General features: G+C 49.2%; 1 protein-coding gene across 7 annotated transcripts in view; it reads left to right on the top strand.

Annotated features, from left to right (window-relative positions):
- WDR27 (WD repeat domain 27) overlaps positions 1-18,106 on the top strand; it is a 181,513-nt gene that overhangs the window by 126,918 nt on the left and 36,489 nt on the right. The gene's annotated exons all lie outside the window — the stretch shown is intronic.

The raw sequence follows: 18,106 nt of genomic DNA, 5'->3' as shown, positions 1-18,106 counted from the left end.
GCTCTATACAGTCAGCAAAAACAAGACCAGGAGCTGACTGTGGCTCAGATCATGAACTCCTTATTGCCAAATTCAGACTTAAGTTGAAGAAAGTAGGAAAACCACTAGACCATTTAGGTATGACCTAAATCAAATCCTGTATGATTATACAGTAGAAGTGACAAATAGATTCAAAGGATTAGATTTGATAGACAGAGTGCCTGAAACACTATGGATGGAGGTACGTACAGGAGGCAGTGGTCAAAACCATCCCCAAGAAGAAGAAATTCTAAAAGTCAAAATGGTTGTCTGAGAAGGCCTTACAAATAGCTGAGAATAGAAGAGAAGCAAAAGGCAAAGGAGGAGAGGAAAGATACCCATCTGAATGCAGAATTCCAAACAATAGCAAGGAGAGAGAAGAAAGCCTGCCTCAGTGATCAAAGCAAAGAAATAGAGGAAAACAACAGAATGGGAAAGACTAGAGATCTCTTAAAAAAATTAGAGATACCAAAGGAACATTTCATGCAAAGATGGGCACAATAAAGGACAGAAATGGTATGGACCTAACAGAAGCAGAAGATATTCAGAAGAGGTGGCAAGAATACACAGAAGAACTGTACAAAAAGATCTTCATGACCCAGATAATCATGATGGTGTGATCACTCACCTAGAGCCAGACATCCTGGAATGCAAGGTCAAGTGGGCCTTAGGAAGCATCACTACGAACAAATCTAGTGGGGGTGATGGAAATCCAGTTGAACTATTTCAAATCCTGCAAGATGATGTTATGAAAGTGCTGCACTCCGTATGCCAGCAAATTTGGAAAACTCAGCAGTGACCACAGGACTGGAAAAGGTCAGTGTTCATTCCAGTCCTAAAGAGAAGCAATGCCAAAGAATGTTCAAACTACTGCACAATTGCACCCATCTCTCATACTAGCAAAGTAATGCTCAAAATTCTCCAAGCTAGGCTTCAACAGTACATGAACCAAGAACTTCCAGATGTTCAAGCTGGATTTAGAAAGGGCAGAGGAACCAGAGATCAAATTGCAAACATCCGTTGGATCATAGAAAGATCAAGAGAGTTCCAAAAAAAAAAAAAATCTGTCTCTGATTCATTAACTATCTTAAAGCCTTTGACTATATGGGTTACAACAAACTGTGGAAAATTCAAGAGATTGGAATACCAGACCACCGTACCTGCCTCCTGAGAAATCTGTATTCAGGTCAAGAAGCAATAGTTAGAACCGGACATGGAACAACGAACTGGTTCCACACTGGGAAAGGAGTAATTCAAGGCTGTATATTGTGACCCTGCTTATTTAACTTTTATGCAGAGTAAGTACATCATTAGAAATGCTGGGTTGGAAGAAGCACAAGCTGGAAACAAGATTGCTGGGAGAAATATCAATAACCTCAGATACGCAGATGACACCACCCTTAAGGCAGAAAGTGAAGAGGAACTAAAGAGCCTCTTGAAAGTGAAAGAGGAGAGTGAAAAAGCTGGCTTGAAACTCAACATTCAAAAAACTAAGATGGCATCCAGTCCCATCACTTCATGACAAATAGATGGGGAAACAATGGAAACAGTGAGAGACTATTTGGGGTGGGTTCCAAAGTCACTGCAGATGGTGAGTGCAGTGTGAAATTTAAAAGATGCTTGTTCCTTGGAAGAAAAGCTATGACCAACCTAGACAGCATATTAAAAAGCAGAGCCATTACTTTGCCGATAAAGGTCCGTCTAGTCAAGGCTATGGTTCTTCCTGTAGTCATGTATAGATGTGAAAGTTGGACCATAAAGAAGGCTGAGAGCTGAAGAATTGATGCTTTTGAACTGTGGTGTTGGAGAAGACTCTTGAGAGTCCCTTGGACTGCAGGCAATCAAAGCAGTCAGTCCTAAAGGAAATCAGTCCTGAGTATTGATTGATGCTGAAGCTTCAATATGTTGGCCACATGATGTGAAACGAACCCATCTAAAGACCCTGATGCTGGGAAAGATGGAAGGCGAGAGGAGAAGGGGACGACAGGGTGAGATGGTTGGGTGGCATCTTTGAATGGATGACGTGAGTTTGAGCAAGCTCTAGGGAGTTGGTGATGGACAGGGAAGCCTGGCGTGCTGCAGTCCATGGGGTCACAAAGGGTCAGACACGACCGAGCAACTGCAGTGAACTGAACTGAGCAGGGGGTGAGCAGCCCTGTCCTGCGGGGGCGATGTGCGTGCCCGTCTGTGGCAGAGGCTCTCGCTGCTGCTGCTGCCCCGGCGTGCGGGTTGTGGTTTCATCCAGGGGGCCGCAGGTTCACCGGGAGGTCACTCCACGTTAACTGCCTCCTCCCTGCAGAGAGACCCCATGAAAGGCACTAGACCCTGACTATGAGCACGTGGTTTTAACTAACTAGAGCTCATTAGGGCCTGAAGAAGACCCCGCAGTAACGACTCACAAAGTTAGCGCTGACACGTTTTCACACAGTCGCTGTTTGCTGCCAAGGGCCAGTCTGCTCACCTGCGGCCTGGGCACTGTCACGTGGAAGCCCGGGCGGCACTGTCGTGGTGAATGGCAGCCACGCAGTGCTGTCTGCTCTGACAGGCCTCATCTGAGGCTCTGTGGGAAATCACACAGAGAGTAGAAGGTGGAGCTTCCAAAGCCTAAAATAATTGATTTTCATCAAAGCTTTGAGAGGATGTTAAGAGTGGTAACCAGATACCTTCATCGAAGACAGAGGCTGCTACGCTGTCCAACATTATTATGAACCTATTCTAACATAATCAAAGTTGAGAGAGTTTGCAGGAAGCAGCTGAATTCCCACTATTTAGATTCTATGATTGATATTTTACCGTGTTTGGCTTATCACATAGCTATCCATCTATCTTCCTCTTAACCCACTCATCTGATTTTTGATGCATTTCACAATAAGTCTGCATGTCAGTACGCTTCCTGCCAGTTCCCCCATGTCTGAACTTCTAACCTGTTAGGACCATTTTGAACGAATTTTGCGTCGCTTGTTAGCAAGCTTTCCTTTTAAAGGCACAGAAGCCCACATGCTATACACCACAGACATAATCGAGAGCAGACAGGTGGTGGTTACTCTCGCAGACTTGGTGGGAGAGGAGGTGTGTTGAGTTCGGGTTGAGTGTGGGGCTTCGCAGAGAGAGAGTCACAGAGCTACCACGAGGCAGAGGGGCGAATCCTCCTGAGCTGGCCCCGGGTGTCTGCTGCTGTCTCAGGGGTGTCTGCCTCTCTCCTTTCCCCTCCGAGGTGCGGCTGCTGCAGGCAGGGGCGCTGGAGCACTAGCCGCTTCGGCGGAGCAGCCTTGGGGCTCGCTCGGGTTTCTTAACTCACCCTTTCGTCTTTGCTCTTGTCTTTTTTCCTTTCCTTCTATGCTTAGTGTCATTCCCTTGTCCTTTTCTAAGCTTATTGCTTATGGTGTTGAATCTTTCACTTATTTATTTCAGGCTTTTTTCTCTCTTAACATTTGCATTTAAAGCTACAGATTTCTCTCAAACATCAGTTTTGTTTCAGTTTTGACATGAAGTACTTCTTTAATTTTTAATTATTTACAAATTTTCTGTAACAAATTCCTTTGTAGTCAATGAATTACTTAGGAATGCATTTTTTAAATGTTTCCAAATGTGATTTCTGAGGAATCGTTTCCAAAGGTTATGATTTGTACGATATTGACCTGGCCCCTGGCACAGTAACCCGCTTCCATGTGTTTCTGGAAAAAAATATGCATGAATCATATGTACAGGATTCTGCTTAGTATCTACTATGTCATATCTTCTGGGTAGAAGCTGGCACTCCTTTTCAGGCCTTCTAAAGCTCACGTACACGGGCCTTTGACCTGAGGGTTTATAACGGGGGCGACTTACAGTCTGAGCCCCGGTGTCTCCTTCGGCGTTCGGCATCTGGTGAAGTTGGTGTGTAAAGCTTGTGATCCTCCCAAGGATTCTGCTTTGGGTCGTTATTTTTCATTCAATTTTATTCCCTACTTAGGTTTTTGAAGTTAACTTTCTTTTACGCCAACGGCACTAACAGGCTTCATGCTCGTTAATGCACACGTGTAATGCACGCGTGTAATGCACACGTGTAATGCACGCGTGTAATGCACACGTGTAATGCATGCGTGGCGCAGCTTCTCCGTGCTTACTCTCAGTCTCTAGCTGAATTTCTTAAGCTTGTAGTTGCTGCCTTTTAACCGGAGAACTTACATTCGTGATAGTTTGGACTATTGATATAAAACGTTTACAAGTGAATTTTGCTGTTTTTCATATTGGACTTTGATTCTTTTGTTTCCCTTTCTGCCTCTGCAAGTTTGGTTTTTAAATATTTTTCTCAGTGTTGGTTGGAATCTGAAGAAGTAGTTCCTCTTTTAACTGTTACCCTTAACATTGTAATTCATATACTTGGTTATACAGTTTAATGAAAAAATCTGGGGTTACTCCATATCTCTGTTTCTACATGGACAAGAAAAAGACTTCAGGAGGCTGATGTCCTGTGGAGAGCTGTGTTGCTGTCCAGAGCTCGATCACTCTCTGTGTCTGTCTGTTTCTTGTATCTTGCTTCTTCCTCTAGGTCACCTTCTCTTGCTGAAAGGCTGTTTTCATAATATCATCTTTTTCAGTGAGGTATTGAAAGCGATAATATCTCTTGGTCTTTGTATATCTGAAAATGTCTTCCTTTTTGCCATCACTCTCAAATGATAGGTTAGCTTGGTATATATTTTTAGATTGCTATAGTATTAACATATTAATTTTACTATTAGCACTTTGAACATATTGTTGCTTCCTGATAGCTAATGCTGCTGATAAGGAATTTGCCATCCTTTACCTCTTAAATATTGTTTCTCTCAAATTGCCTTTATTGTTTGCTCTGGATTCTCTCAGACATATTTTTAAAATTTATTTATTTTTAACTGAAGGAGAATTGCTTTACACCATAATGTTGGTTTCTGCCATACATCAGCATATGTTTGGGGAGGGAGGTGGGATGGGGGTTCATGTTTGGGAACGCATGTAAGAATTAAAGATTTTAAAATTTAAAAAATAAAAAACTAAAAAAAATAAAATAAAGTATCATCCATGTCTTTTAACTGATCTTTTGTGATTTTAGATTAACTGGCCTCTCTAAGCTGGATTTTGGATGGTTCTTTAATGTTATATCTAATAAACTTCTTTCAAATGTGCTTTGCCTCAGCAGGCAGTATTCTGCATCTTCTTCTAGTATTTTTAAATTTGCAGTGTGTCCCTTGGCATATCTACCTTCTTATATTTCGTTGCAGTTTGTAAAATGATTTCTTGCGTTCCATTTCGCTATTGTCCATTCATCTCTTTGTGGATTATCAGCATCCGTATTTTAAATTATCATTGTCATCTATTTATTTCAAATTGATCTGGAATGCATTTATCTTCCAGCTGTTATCAACTCTCTGCCTCAGGGTTCAATTTAAACGTGTTTATAATTTTAAGTCACAGACTTGTTTTTGGTTGAGAGGCTTGGTCAGTCTTTCCTTTGCCCTCTCTCCACTGCTCTGCCCCTGAATTTGGGTTTTGCAGTCTCCTCTTTCCGCGTCTGCTGGGACCTGAGTGCAGGACTGTGGAGCAGGACCTCCTACCAGTGACTCTGGTTCAGTAAGTTTTTTCTCTTTCAAAACAAAAACAGAATTCTTGGGTTCTGTGACAGAAGATTCTCTACTTCTAAAAATATGTGAGTGATTATCTCAGTCCAGTGCTTTTACGCAGCGGTGCGTTCTGTGTGTGTGTCACCAGCGACGGTATGGAGAGTTTGAAACAGCCCGTAAAGTCGATCATGCACTGGAAGGAAGTCTCGCTTCTGAGCTTGGACCCTGTCGTTGACATGGATGGAGTTTAGGTGGTCAAGGTCACCACGCTCCTCTCTCTGGAGATTTCCGGCCCAAGAGAGTTCTGCTTCTCTGGAGACATCGGATAAGGCGGCACCGCAGGGTCTTGAAGCAAGTCTGTGCGTCTGCGCGGGAGGCTACGTCTGCAAGTGTGGGATGGTGGGGTGGGCACGCGGGCTGGGGTCTGCATGAGCTATTGAGCTGCTGGCTCACACCCGCGTGGGTGGGCTCCGGAGACTTCTGGACCCTTTCTTTCCAAGCAGGAAGCACCCTGAGCCCTGCGTCCTGAGAGTCAGAGCAGCCTCCACCCCCAACCCAGACCCCTCCCACCCCCACCCACCCAGACACCGCCCAGACCCCTCCTCCCCACACGCCTCCTCCACCCCCACACCCAGACCCCCTGAATATCCGGGTCCTCTGCACCCAGACCCTTTGGCACCCTAATCCTGTCTACACCCAGGACTCCCCAATCAACCCCCCACACCCTGCATGCCAACCCCGAGCAGCAGGCTCCGTCCCTCTCGGCCTCGCTCTGCAGACCCTAAAGTGTCTTGGAGTGAAACCCACCTGTTAACAGCCCCCCTCCCCGCGGGCCTCCCCGGGTGGAAAGCGGCGGGTCCCCGGCCCATCACGGGGAAGCTGTCACTGGCCCTCTGGAGCCCCCGGCTCCTGGATCAGACTTGGTCTAATAACCATACCGGGGTGCTTCAGGTGGGAGGGCAGGACCGCTGGAGTCCCGTCCTCACCAGGACACCTGGGCTGGGGACATCCCGCCGCCGACTGTCCCGTGGAATGCCCCATGCTCGCGGACCCTGCCCCAGGCTGGTCTCGGAAGGCCGCCGAGGGGCCGGTCCCGGACGCGCTTGTCCCTGGGCCCTCGGTTCAGCACCACACCGTCTGGGTGAGGCCACCCCAGGCAGACCTGTCCACAGAGCCTCCGGGGGCCAGAGGCCTCCCCAGTGCGCGGGGCTGGGGCCGAGTTACGGGAACATTCACCCGGAGAAGCCAGAGGCCGCCCACAAAACTTTTCCACATGTGGGCCTCGGCAAACTGGAAGGACGTGGGAATGTTTATCCTGGATTAGAGGCGCTGGAGAAGTAACGAGATGACAGCATGCAAGCCTTCGGAGAGCTGGGCCTTGGCTCACCGCGGGCCGCCGGCAGCGATTTCAGAAACCACTGCCCAGACCCGCCCCGGGAACCCCGGGCTCCTCGACCAGGAGTGTGCCCTGAGCCAGGGGCCCTGCGTGAGGCCGGACGGTCAGGACGGCGGCTGCGGCGGCCGCGATCTGACCGGGGCGCCGCGCCCGCAGGAGAGGCTGGTCACTCACCGTGGAGGGCGATGCTTCCTCGGGGGAGTTGCTTTCCTGAAACCTGTGACACAGCAGTGGCCGTCTGGGCGGCAGCGAGGGTCCTCTGCGCCCTCTCGAGCCCGTCTCTGCCGAGAGGGCCTGAAGCCAGCACTTTCAAATGTGAGCCAGTCTGAGGCCTTTAATCCAGATGAAATCCTTGCACTTACTGCTTCTGTGAAGGCACAGCTCCTGTGTGGAGATGTTGCTGAAGGATTCGGCTGGGGCTGCAGTCTCCCAGCCAGTTAGGGTCCAGGGGTTCACAGCAGCGCCTGCGGAGGCCTGGGGGAGCTGCTCGGCCTGTGAGGCGGGGACCCCTTCCCCAGCCAGCTCTGCAACTTCACAGCAGGTGGAGATGCCCCGTGTTGGTGTCAGGAAGATCTAGTTTGTGTCTTTAAGGTTTCCTTCACCTCCCAAATCCTGTGGCCCAACTGAAGGATGATGTATAAACAGAAGCAGAGGCAGGGGTTTTGTGGAGGGTTTGACAGAGGGAAACGCAAAAAATAATCTGGGCATAAAAGTGTCTTCTGTACCGAAGTTTACAGTGTCAGGGTATTGATGTCCCTCAAGCTCCAAAACCAGGTCAGTTTGCCGGAGTGCTTCCTGCGGAAGGCGAGGCTGGGGAGGTTAAGCACTGACACGGAAGCAGCTGCTGTCAGCGCCTCTGCCTCTGTGTGTGTCTCGCGTGTCACAAATGGTGGTGGTGGCTTAGTTGCTCAGTCGTGTCCAACTCTCGCAAACCCCTGGGCTGCAGCCTGCCAGGCTCCTCTGTCCGTGGGATTTCCCAGGCAGGAATTCTGGGGTGCGTCGACGTTTTCTTCTCCAGGGCATCTTCCTGAGCCAGGGATCGAACCTGTGTCTCCTTGTGTCTCCCTTATGCACGCCAAGTCACTTCAGTCGTGTCTGACTCTTGCAGCCCATGGACCGTAGCCCGCCAGGCTCCTCTGTCCATGGGATTCTCCAGGCAAGAATCCTGGACTGGGTTGCCATTCCATTCTCCAGGGGGTCTGCCCAACCCAGGCATGGAACCTGGGTCTCCTGCGTTGCAGACAGATTCTTTACTGCCTGAGCAGTAAAGAGACTAAAGTCTCACAGACATTAGTTTGCACCCATTAGAGTGCACGGCTAAGTGATACTGAACGATACTTGGCTGGCTGGCTGGCTGGCTGCCCTTAGTCTGAAGCGGATATTCTGGGTCCATCCGTGTTGCTGCAGATGGCGTCACTTCATTCCTTGTTATGGCTGAGGACTATCCCATCGTATGTATGTGCCACATTGCTCTGCCCGTGACATTTAGGTTGCTTCATCCGTGGTCTTAATTTTATTCTACACTAGCCTCTAAGGTTTGTACAAGGTTAAAAAAGGGGAAGAGAGTTGGCGAGGTCTCCTTTCGGTTCTGTTCTGGCTCCCCGAGCAAGTCCAGAAGCATCACAGGATGAGGGGGTTCTAGTAATGGATTAGAAACGATCAAAGCCGACGCATGACACTGCCCCTACGGAGAGGCCGTTCATCAACAGTGAGCAGACCGTCCGCGCACTGCTCCTTGCTCCTTGTAAGCTGTCATATTTGCGGTAATTGGACAGCACATCATTGACTATAATTTTAAAATTCTGCTTCAGAGAACATTTGGAAGTCTGTTGTCATTTGTAAATTTCTTCTTTTGATGGATGGGGCTGAACACTAAATTTTTTGCGGAGATTTCAGACCTGCCCCCTCGTCTACCACAGGGTCTCCCAGAGCATGTAAGCAAGCGCCTCCTGGCTCCCTTCGGCCCAAGACAAACAGCGGCATGCCGGAGGGCCTGGTGGCTGATTCATCCTGGCGCGGACACACCCGGGCTTCAATTAGGCCGGGACCCAGGGCCCACAGCTGAACGGTGATACGCCTCCTCTCCTCCCGCCAGCGGCGAGCTGGGGCCTCTCTCCCCTGGCGTCTGTGCTGCTGGGTGTGGTGTTAATGAGCCACCCGCCCCCATCCCTGGCCCGTGTCACAGGGCCTGGAAGGTGCACCCCCTCCAGCGTTCCTGCGGGCCCATCACTTCCAGCAGGGAGGTAGAGATGGGTTTTCTGAGGAGCTCAGACCTTGAGTCTCTGGAAGTGAAAGGGTTCAGCTGTCAGAACCATTTTCATATCTAAGAGTTTTAAGCGAATTAGACTAAGCATGCTTCTTTTGTGGTGTTTTTCATTAATTGTCCTTAAAACTCCATGAAACATGATCAAAATGGAGACTCACTCATACTCGTTGCTCAGAAGAAATGCGACAATTTTTCTTTTTCCTCTTTTTGCAAAGATGCTCTTGAGTTTGGGGATTTATCGATGTTTAGGAAAGACATCCAGTGAAAGAAAGGGTTGCAGATAACCGCGCAGGCAGGCCACAAAGAGATGGCATCTTAGGCTGGATCCGTGCAGGAGAGCAGAATGCTGGAAACGTGGGTCTCATCGGCACGATGTTATGCCTTGCGTTTGGTTATTCTCGTTAATCACTTTCTCCTAGTTCCAGTCAACCGAGGTCAACGGAGGTCAACCGAGGACCTCACTTACAGGGTTCACCCCCGCAACAAGCAAGTCGGCTCTGTAATCAGAGCTCTCACAGCAGCTGAAGGCCGGAAAGGCCCGTCCGACTTCTGACGGGTCAGCAGAGGACTGAGTGTGTACTTTCGACTTGCAGGCTGGTGACCCCCCCCTCTCTGAAATGCTTCCCTTCAGTTTGCACGTGGAGCTCAGCACACACCACGGCACCTCTCACATTCAAACCGAAGTGTAGGAGACAGTCCTGGCTGTCCCAGAGGAGGTGATACGTTGTAAAGCAAGAGAATTTCCCATACCTAGTTCTCAGCGTCTCTGACGTGGAAGCTGTTCTCATCCCCAGTGATGGATAGAACAGTCAGGGCGGACAGGATTCTGTAACCTTGTCCCTGTTGGGCTTCCCAGGTGGTACTCGTGGTGAAGAACCCGCCTGCCAGTGCAGGAGACCTAAGCGATGTGGGTTCGATCCCTGGGTCCAGACGATCCCCTGGAGCAGGACACGGCAGTCTGCTCCAGTATTCCTGCCTGGAGCATCCCATGGACAGAGGAGCCTAGTAGGCTACAGTCCATAGGGTTGCACAGAGCTGGACTCAGCTGAGCGACTTAGCACGCACGACCCTGTTGCCTGGATGGGAATGCCGAGGCAGGAGAGCTTGTGCGGCCCCGCTAGGAGGGCACAGCACCAGGGTCATGCCCCAGCGCCGGACCCAGCCTGCACCCAGAACCGAACTCTGCCGCCTTCTACCTCCACGGGCTGTGTGCTCCATGTGGGAACAGGGAGAGCGTGAAGCTTCTAGAGAAACGTGATTCTAGGGTAAAGCGGCTATTTTCATATCTGTTTACACAATAAAATGTTGTAGGCAGGGCAGTGCGATTTGCCCCACTTGTCACAAACGTGGAAGACGGTTCTCAGTGAATGAAGAAACGAGTCTCAGAGTTTGTGGGAACAGTGACAGAAAGGAGCCATTGAAAAGCTTGTCTCCTCGGGATATCAGGCATGTGGAGGCTACGTGATGGCCGTGATTACGGGGAGAGCAATGAGTGGAAACGCCGAGCATCTCAGCAGCCTGCACTGGGAGAAGCAGAGTCACAGTTCCGTGTGCGCCGGGCGTGAGCACACGTCTGCCCTTGGAAACTAGAACCCCGGCCTGTTTCTCCTGTGTTCTTCAGTTACTGCTAGAAAGACACCCTGCTTCTTTCACAGCTGGTTGCTAGTAATCGCTTTGCAGGATTGCTGCCCTGTACGCACATAAGGGTGTGATGTAAGTCTTTTTTAATGTTTCAGGCATTAAAATACCTAGAGGATCTCTCGCTCCCCAGATCCCACCACATGGTGTTGAATAGCATTCCTCTCACTCAAGGTCTGCTGAGCCCCTTTGCAGTCAGCACCCCCTTCCCATCCTGATCACTGACTTCTGTCCCTACGTGTCTCTTCAGGAAGTCCATACATTGAATAGCACGATGTGTGGCGAGTGTATGGATTCTTCTACTTCACCTAGTGCCGTTTGAGGCCTCTTCATATTGTCGCACCAGCAGTGAGCTCCATCGTATGGTTATCGCACTTCGTATACGCAGTCACCAGGGGTGGGTATTTTGGTTGTCTGAGTTTTAGTCTATTATGAATATAGCTACAGAAGCATTCATGAACAGCTCTTTGGGCCAGCATATATTTTTATTTTTCTTCAGTTCAGTTCAGTCGCTCAGTTGAGTCTGACTCTTTGCGACCCCATGAATCGCAGCACGCCAGGCCTCCCTGTCCATCACCAACTCCCGGAGTCCACCCAAACCCATGTCCATTGAGATGTCCATTGATGCCATCCAACCATCTCATCCTCTGTCATTCCCTTCTCCTCCTGCCCTCAATCTTTCCCAACATCAGGGTCTTTTCCAATGAGTCAGCTCTTCGCATCAGGTGGCCAAAATATTGGAGTTTCAGCATCAATATCAGTCCTTCCAGTGAACACCCAGGACTGATTTCCTTTAGGATGGATCCATACTTATAGCTGAGATTTCTGGGTCATATATTAAATGTATGTTTTACTTTATAAGAAACCGTTTTCCACATGACTCTGCAATCTGGCGTTCCCAGTATCTACTGATGTGTAAGAACTCCACTTGGTTCACAGTGACAGTATTATTTATTATTTTATCCCCCCAGCTGAATATAAAACAAAAAGTGATTATGGACCCATTTCAGTTATGAGTAAATCTGTGTGAATCCCTAATAAAACATGAGCCACTGAATTCCACTGTGAACTTAAAAATACTTCTTGATTAAGATTTATCCCCAAATGCAAGATTGGTTCCACATTAGAAGGTCTAAGGTCTTAATTCACTACTTGAATAAGAGAAAATATTTTGTATTGTCTCAGTAGATGCAGAAAGAACATTCATATCCACTACTGTTTAAGATTAAAAGGAACTCGAGCAACGTAAGGATAGTATAGGTTATTTGGCAAAACTCAGAGCAAATACTAAACGTAAGGGACAGATTTTGGAAGCATCTCTTGATGATGGAGCACACGGCAAGAGCAGCTGCTCCGACAACATCTGACACAGTATTGGAGATCGCGGCTCATAAGACAAGGAAAGAGAGTGAAAGGGCTTGAAGGAAGAAAGAGGCCTTGTATCTGCAGATTATCTCATTCACTTAACTGGAAAAACTAACCCAGTAGAATCATTCAGCTGTTAGAACTAATACGAGTTTTCATGGTTATTAAATGTAATAACTAGTAACATCGGTCAATACACCAATAATAACTAACAAAACTTATAAATAAGATTTCCTTTTTATAGCAGATACTACTGCTAAGTCACTTCAGTCGTGTCCGACTCTGTGCGACCCCATAGACGGCAGCCCGCCAGGCTCCCCCGTCCCTGGGACTCTCCAGGCAGGAACACTGGAGTGGGGTGCCATTTATGGCAGATAACACTTGAAAATATCTGTGAGCTTAATCACACACAAAAAGATCATGGAAAAAATTTGGAAATGCTAACAAGCTGCATAGAAGATCTAAATAGCATTTTATATCCTTCTGTAATTTAAGTTACAGCCTAAGATTATGAGATTGCCAATTCTTCACTAATTTATCAATTTATTGCAGTCTCAATCAAAGTTCCAGTACCACTCGGATCTTATTCCAAAACACATATATTGGGGAAAAAAGATACATAAAAGGCTAAGTCAGCTTCATGTTTTCCCTATTAGATAATGAGAAATACTTCAAAACCATAAAAATGAAAACCATGAGTTATTGGCTCAATAACTGAAATAAGGCCAGAGGAATGTATAGGAAATTTCAGAGATATTGGGAACTTAATAAATATGACACCACAGAACTGTGGGGAAGGTCGATTATTTGGTACAATGTTTAAGGAAAAACTGGCTATTTTGAGAAAAATTAAGCTCTTTTTATTTAAACATGCATACATCTAATGACGTAGCTATTTAAATTTGAAAGGTAAAACTATAAGTAAGTACAATAAATTATAGGAAAAGGGCATTGTGACCTACGCTTGGGAAAGACTCTTAAAACAAAACCTGGAAAGTATAAAACAGTAGACAAAAAAATTTGATGAATTTATTTTCATCAAAGTTAAAAGTTATTTTCAGTGATGAGCACCATGACAAAATTAATGACCAATAGCTGACAGCAATACTTAAAACCCTAAAATGAGTAATACTTGAAACAGTGGCGCTTGATTCTAGCTGCGTCTCGCGGTCACTGTGTTTTGGTATTCTTGATTTTGCCTCACCCCATCCTAATTGTATGGATGTGAGAGTTGGACTATAAAGAAAGCTGAGCACCGAAGAATTGATGCTTTTGAACTGTGGTGTTGGAGAAGACTCTTGAGAGTGCCTTGGACTGCAAGGAGATCCAACCAGTCCATCCTGGTTGGAGATCAGTCCTGGGTGTTCATTGGAAGGACTGATGCTGAAGCTGAAACTGCAATCCTTTGGCCACCTGACGCGAAGAGCTGTCATTTGAAAAGACCTTGATGCTGGACAGGATTGGGGGCAGGAGGAGAAGGGGACAACAGAGGATGAGATGGCTGGATGCCATCACCGACTCAATGGACATGGGTTGGGTGAACTCCAGGAGTCGGTGATGGACAGGGAGGCCTGGCGTGCCGCAGCCCACGGGGTCGCAGAGAGTCGGACACGGCTGAGCAAGTGCACTGAGCGGGACTGGGCTCACCACCTCTAACTCATCGGTAACTACATTTATTTCTAGTTTCACTTTGGTTCTTTTCGATCTTCCCATTCTTCACTACGGTGCCTTATACCCGAGTTAGGTTTCACTTTAAACACATTGATTCAAAGGCTGTGTATGACATGACTCTGTTGTCTAAAGCCTTTGTATCCATTTCTGATGGTTTTGTGTCCACCAGTTCTACTTGACAGGAAACCTTCACAGATGACCTTGATCACAGTTTATCCTTGAGGGTCTTGCATGACTTTAGTTAAAGGAGTGGCTGAACAGGGCCTTGGTTTGCCCTGAGAAGTGCTCTGAGTCTTCCCAGCCAAGACCACATTTTTCTTTCTCGTAAGCGTCTTTGCTCGGACATCCTGTGTCAGGTAGCATAAGCTAAAACTGCAAGAGCAGTCCTGTGGTTAAGGATTTGCGAGGCGATTTCCTTACCTCGAGCTAAGACAGACAGGCTCGTCTCCGTGGGCATATGGGTGGTCTTTCTGGGCCACATTTCACTCAGCGTCCTCGGTCCCAGCTCCCTTCCCGAGATCCCAAGCCCTTGCCTTCTGCGTCCATGACCGTTAACGCCCAAGTCCCTCACCTTCTGAAAACAGAAACCAGCGATGTCCTGAGGCTGACAGAGTGTGCCTCATGGACTTACCACCCTGACTATCTGCCTCTTTTTCACTTTTGCCCTTATTTTCTTGCCTGCTCGACCATATGTATTCCTGCATTGTGGGAAAACCTCAGACTTGTTACAACCTTCACACTAGCTGCCCCCGGGTTTGCAGCACACGCTGGTGGAGTCCGTACCCCTGCTTCGGGTAAAGTCAGACATCCCACAACACAGGACAGAATGCCTTTCTGTTGAGCCAGTCCAAGCTGGGCTTCTGTCCCAGCAACCGGAAGAGCCATCCGTGTCCCCCCAGTGTTCTCACGGCCACTGTCCCGTCCTCCTTGCAGGTGAGTCAGGAGTGTTTTCCTTTCCCTGATCCGGGGTTGCACTTTGCCACCAGGCTTCAAAGGGACTCATGTCACGTTCGCACGGGTTTTAGAATGCGTCCTCTGGAGCTCGGTCAGGCGCTGCCCTGCAGCTCTGTTTCCCACGAGGCCCTGCACCCGCCCCGCTGCCCCTGACCCCGCTGCCCCGACCTCTCCGGCCCCTGACCTCTCCGGCCCCTGACCCCGCTGTCCCTGACCTCTCCGGCCCCTGACCTCTCTGGCCCCTGACCTCTCCGGCCCCTGACCTCTCCTGCCTCTTGCTCCAGAGGGACCAGCGCAGGTGCCAGGGTTCATGCAGCATGCGCTCCACGTGCAGGGAGACCCGGCATCAGAGGCGGTTCAGTCGCTCAGTCCCGTCTGACTCTGCAACCCCATGGGCTGCGGCACGCCAGGCCTCCCTGTCCTTCACCACCTCCCGGAGCTTGCTCAAACTCATGTCCATCGAGTTGGTGGTGCCATCCAACCATCTCATCCTCTGTCGTCCCCGTCTCCTCCTGCCTTCAGTCTTTCCCAGTGTCAGGGTCTTCTCAGAGGAGTCAGTTCTTCTCATCAGGTGGCCAAAGTATTGGAGCTTCAGCTTCAGCATCAGTCCTTCCAATGAATATTCAGGGTTGATTTCCTTTAGGATGGACTTGTTTGATACTGCAGTCCAAGGGACTCTCAAGAGTCTTCTCCAGCACCACAGTTTGAAAGCATCAATTTTTCAGTGCCCAGCCTTCTTAATGGTCCATCTTTCACCATGACTACTGGAAAAAGACACTCAGACAATTCCTGCCAAATTTGAACAACATTCAGGTGATTACGATCTCATACATTTATCCACTGGATTTTGTTGCTTTTCCCTTTTCTTAATGGTTCAAGAGTCTGGAAATAGCAGTACTACTGCTATCTGAAAATTGTTTATATGGTTTCAAGATCAGTTCTAAGAAGGGATTAATGTTAATGTTAAGTTCTAAGAAAGGACTGTTAAGATGCTATTGGGATGAGATTTGTAGCCATGTTTTACAGACTGAGTTTTGGGGTGTGTGTGTGTGTGTGTGTGTGTGTGTGTGTGTTTTATCCCAGATATGTGTGGTTTCCCATCATCTCTGATATAATCCAATTCAAGAGAAATTTTAAAATAAACTTGACAGATGCTCATGAGCATAAATTTATTTTGGGACTTGTGAACGAGGACAGCTCTGCCCCAATGTGAGATTTTTCTTTTAGCTTTTTATTTGAAGTAAGAGCTAGGTTGTCCCTCTAGAACAGTTCACATCCTCAGGCCCAGATCTGACTGTCAGCATCAGTTCAGGTTATTACGGTCGCCAGGCCTTGGTCTTCCAGCCTCTAGGCTGTGAGAATTCAGTTTTGGTAGCTCGTACACCATTCAGTGTTGAGTGCTTTCAGTCCTGAGCTGGCTGAGATGGGGCATTTGTAAGGAGGGGGTCAAGGCCCTGCCGGGGGGCCTCCGTTTGATTCTCGGCTCCAGTCTGCTCAGGACCCCTGGGGCTGGGTCACAGCACCATCTCCAAAGCACCTCTGGTCCCAGGGCCGGGGTATCAGGGTTTTTGTGTAATTTCTGCACCCCATGTGACTGTGGGAACTCTGAAGGCCTGTCTGCCTCACCACAGTAGACATTGTTAATACGGCTGTAAACAAGGAATACCACAGCCAAGATCAAAGTCAACTTGACCTTGAGACGGCTGGTGGAGTTGTTCAAATTCTTGACCATAATACTGAAGGGCATAACGCGCTGACTCAGGAAGAAGGGCTGGAAGGAGGGTGGACACATGAGGCCGGAGCGGAGGCCCAGGTGGCCTGGTTGCAGGGGGCATGGCCAGGACCAGCCCAGCACAGAGGCGCCTGCAGGGGCAGAGGCGGCCACAGTGAGGTGCTCAGCTTGTGTGTGAATGAAGAGAAGGCTCCAGGGCTGATCCAGATTTTATGTCGCCTGAGAGACAGATGGGTGTCACAGCAGGATAAGTATGCCTTTGTTGGATTTGAAGTTACATTGTGAAATCCAGGTGGCCTTAGACACAGCAACGTATTAAGTACAGAATTTCAGCGCAGATTCAAGGCCACTACAGGGCGCCTAGAAATGCCAGAGCTGCAGGCCTGTGCACGATGCGTATGGGAGTGACCGCTGGCTGCACGAGGCAGAGGTTGCTAGCGTTAGTTCTCTGTCAACGGACTTGGAAAAGGGGACACCCAGCCAGCAGGTTCAGAAGCGCCACCTGCTCAGGTTCCTCTGGCCCCTGCCATGGGAATCTGCTTCCACTGACAGAATATTCAAGCTACGGGCCCGTAGCGCTTCCCGGCCTTTCCATGGAAACCACGCCACTCACGTCTCCTCTGATCAGGCTGAGGAGAGCAGTCCCGTCCACATGCCATTTTAGAGTGTGTGCTGCTTTAGGCTGCGCTGCCTGAGTGGGGACCCTGCAGGCCTCTGGTTGCAGCGTGTGGGATCTAGTCCCCGAACAGGGATCGAGCCCGGGGCCTCCTATTGAGAGTGCAAGTTTAGCCCCTGGACCACCAGGGAAGCCCCCTGGCGTTGTATTGTTTAAAATAACAAAATCCACTTTCTTTGGGGAAAAGAGACAGCTGGGGGTCTGGGATGAGCCTGTGCTGGTGTGATGAGAACATGGAAGCCAGCCAGGGCCTCTGGAGGGGGGCAGTGACCTCGGGAGGGGGCCGTGAGCTCAGGAGGGACCGTGAGCTCGGGAGGGGGCCTGGGGCCTCGGAGGGGGCAGTGGCCTCGGGAGGGGGCCGTGAGCTCAGGAGATGTCCGGGGCCTCTGCACAGCCTTGTGACCTGGACTCACGGCACCACGTGGAGCGGGGATGGGTTCTCCGCTGTCAGTGGCTCCTGGCAGGGACCCCGCTCAGGCTCCGCAGGGACCCCGGCTCTTGTGTTTGGCCCCCACATTTACCTGTTGCTGGAATCGCCTGGTAAAGGGCACACCGCTGTCCTGGTGAGACTGGGCTCCAGCGCCCGGTGGTGCTCTTGGTGAAGCTCGGGGCTCCGCACAGTCTGGTCCAAGTTCTTCTGGGTTCTGACCGTGTGGGCACTGGCCGAGGTTCGGTCAGAGCACAGCAGTCGTTTCTGCAGGAGCTCAGGCTGGGTGGACGCAGAGTCAGGAGATGGAGAAGGAAAGCGGGGAGCAGGCGGGGAGCAGGCGTGGGGGGCGCCACCCCTGTGCCCTGCTCTTCATGCCCCCGCCGC

This window comes from Ovis aries, chromosome 8, assembly GCF_016772045.2.
Source record: "Ovis aries strain OAR_USU_Benz2616 breed Rambouillet chromosome 8, ARS-UI_Ramb_v3.0, whole genome shotgun sequence".
Lineage (NCBI taxonomy): Eukaryota > Metazoa > Chordata > Mammalia > Artiodactyla > Bovidae > Ovis > Ovis aries.
Note: the sequence above shows the minus strand (reverse complement) of the source record. Positions and strands in the feature narration are given on the sequence as shown.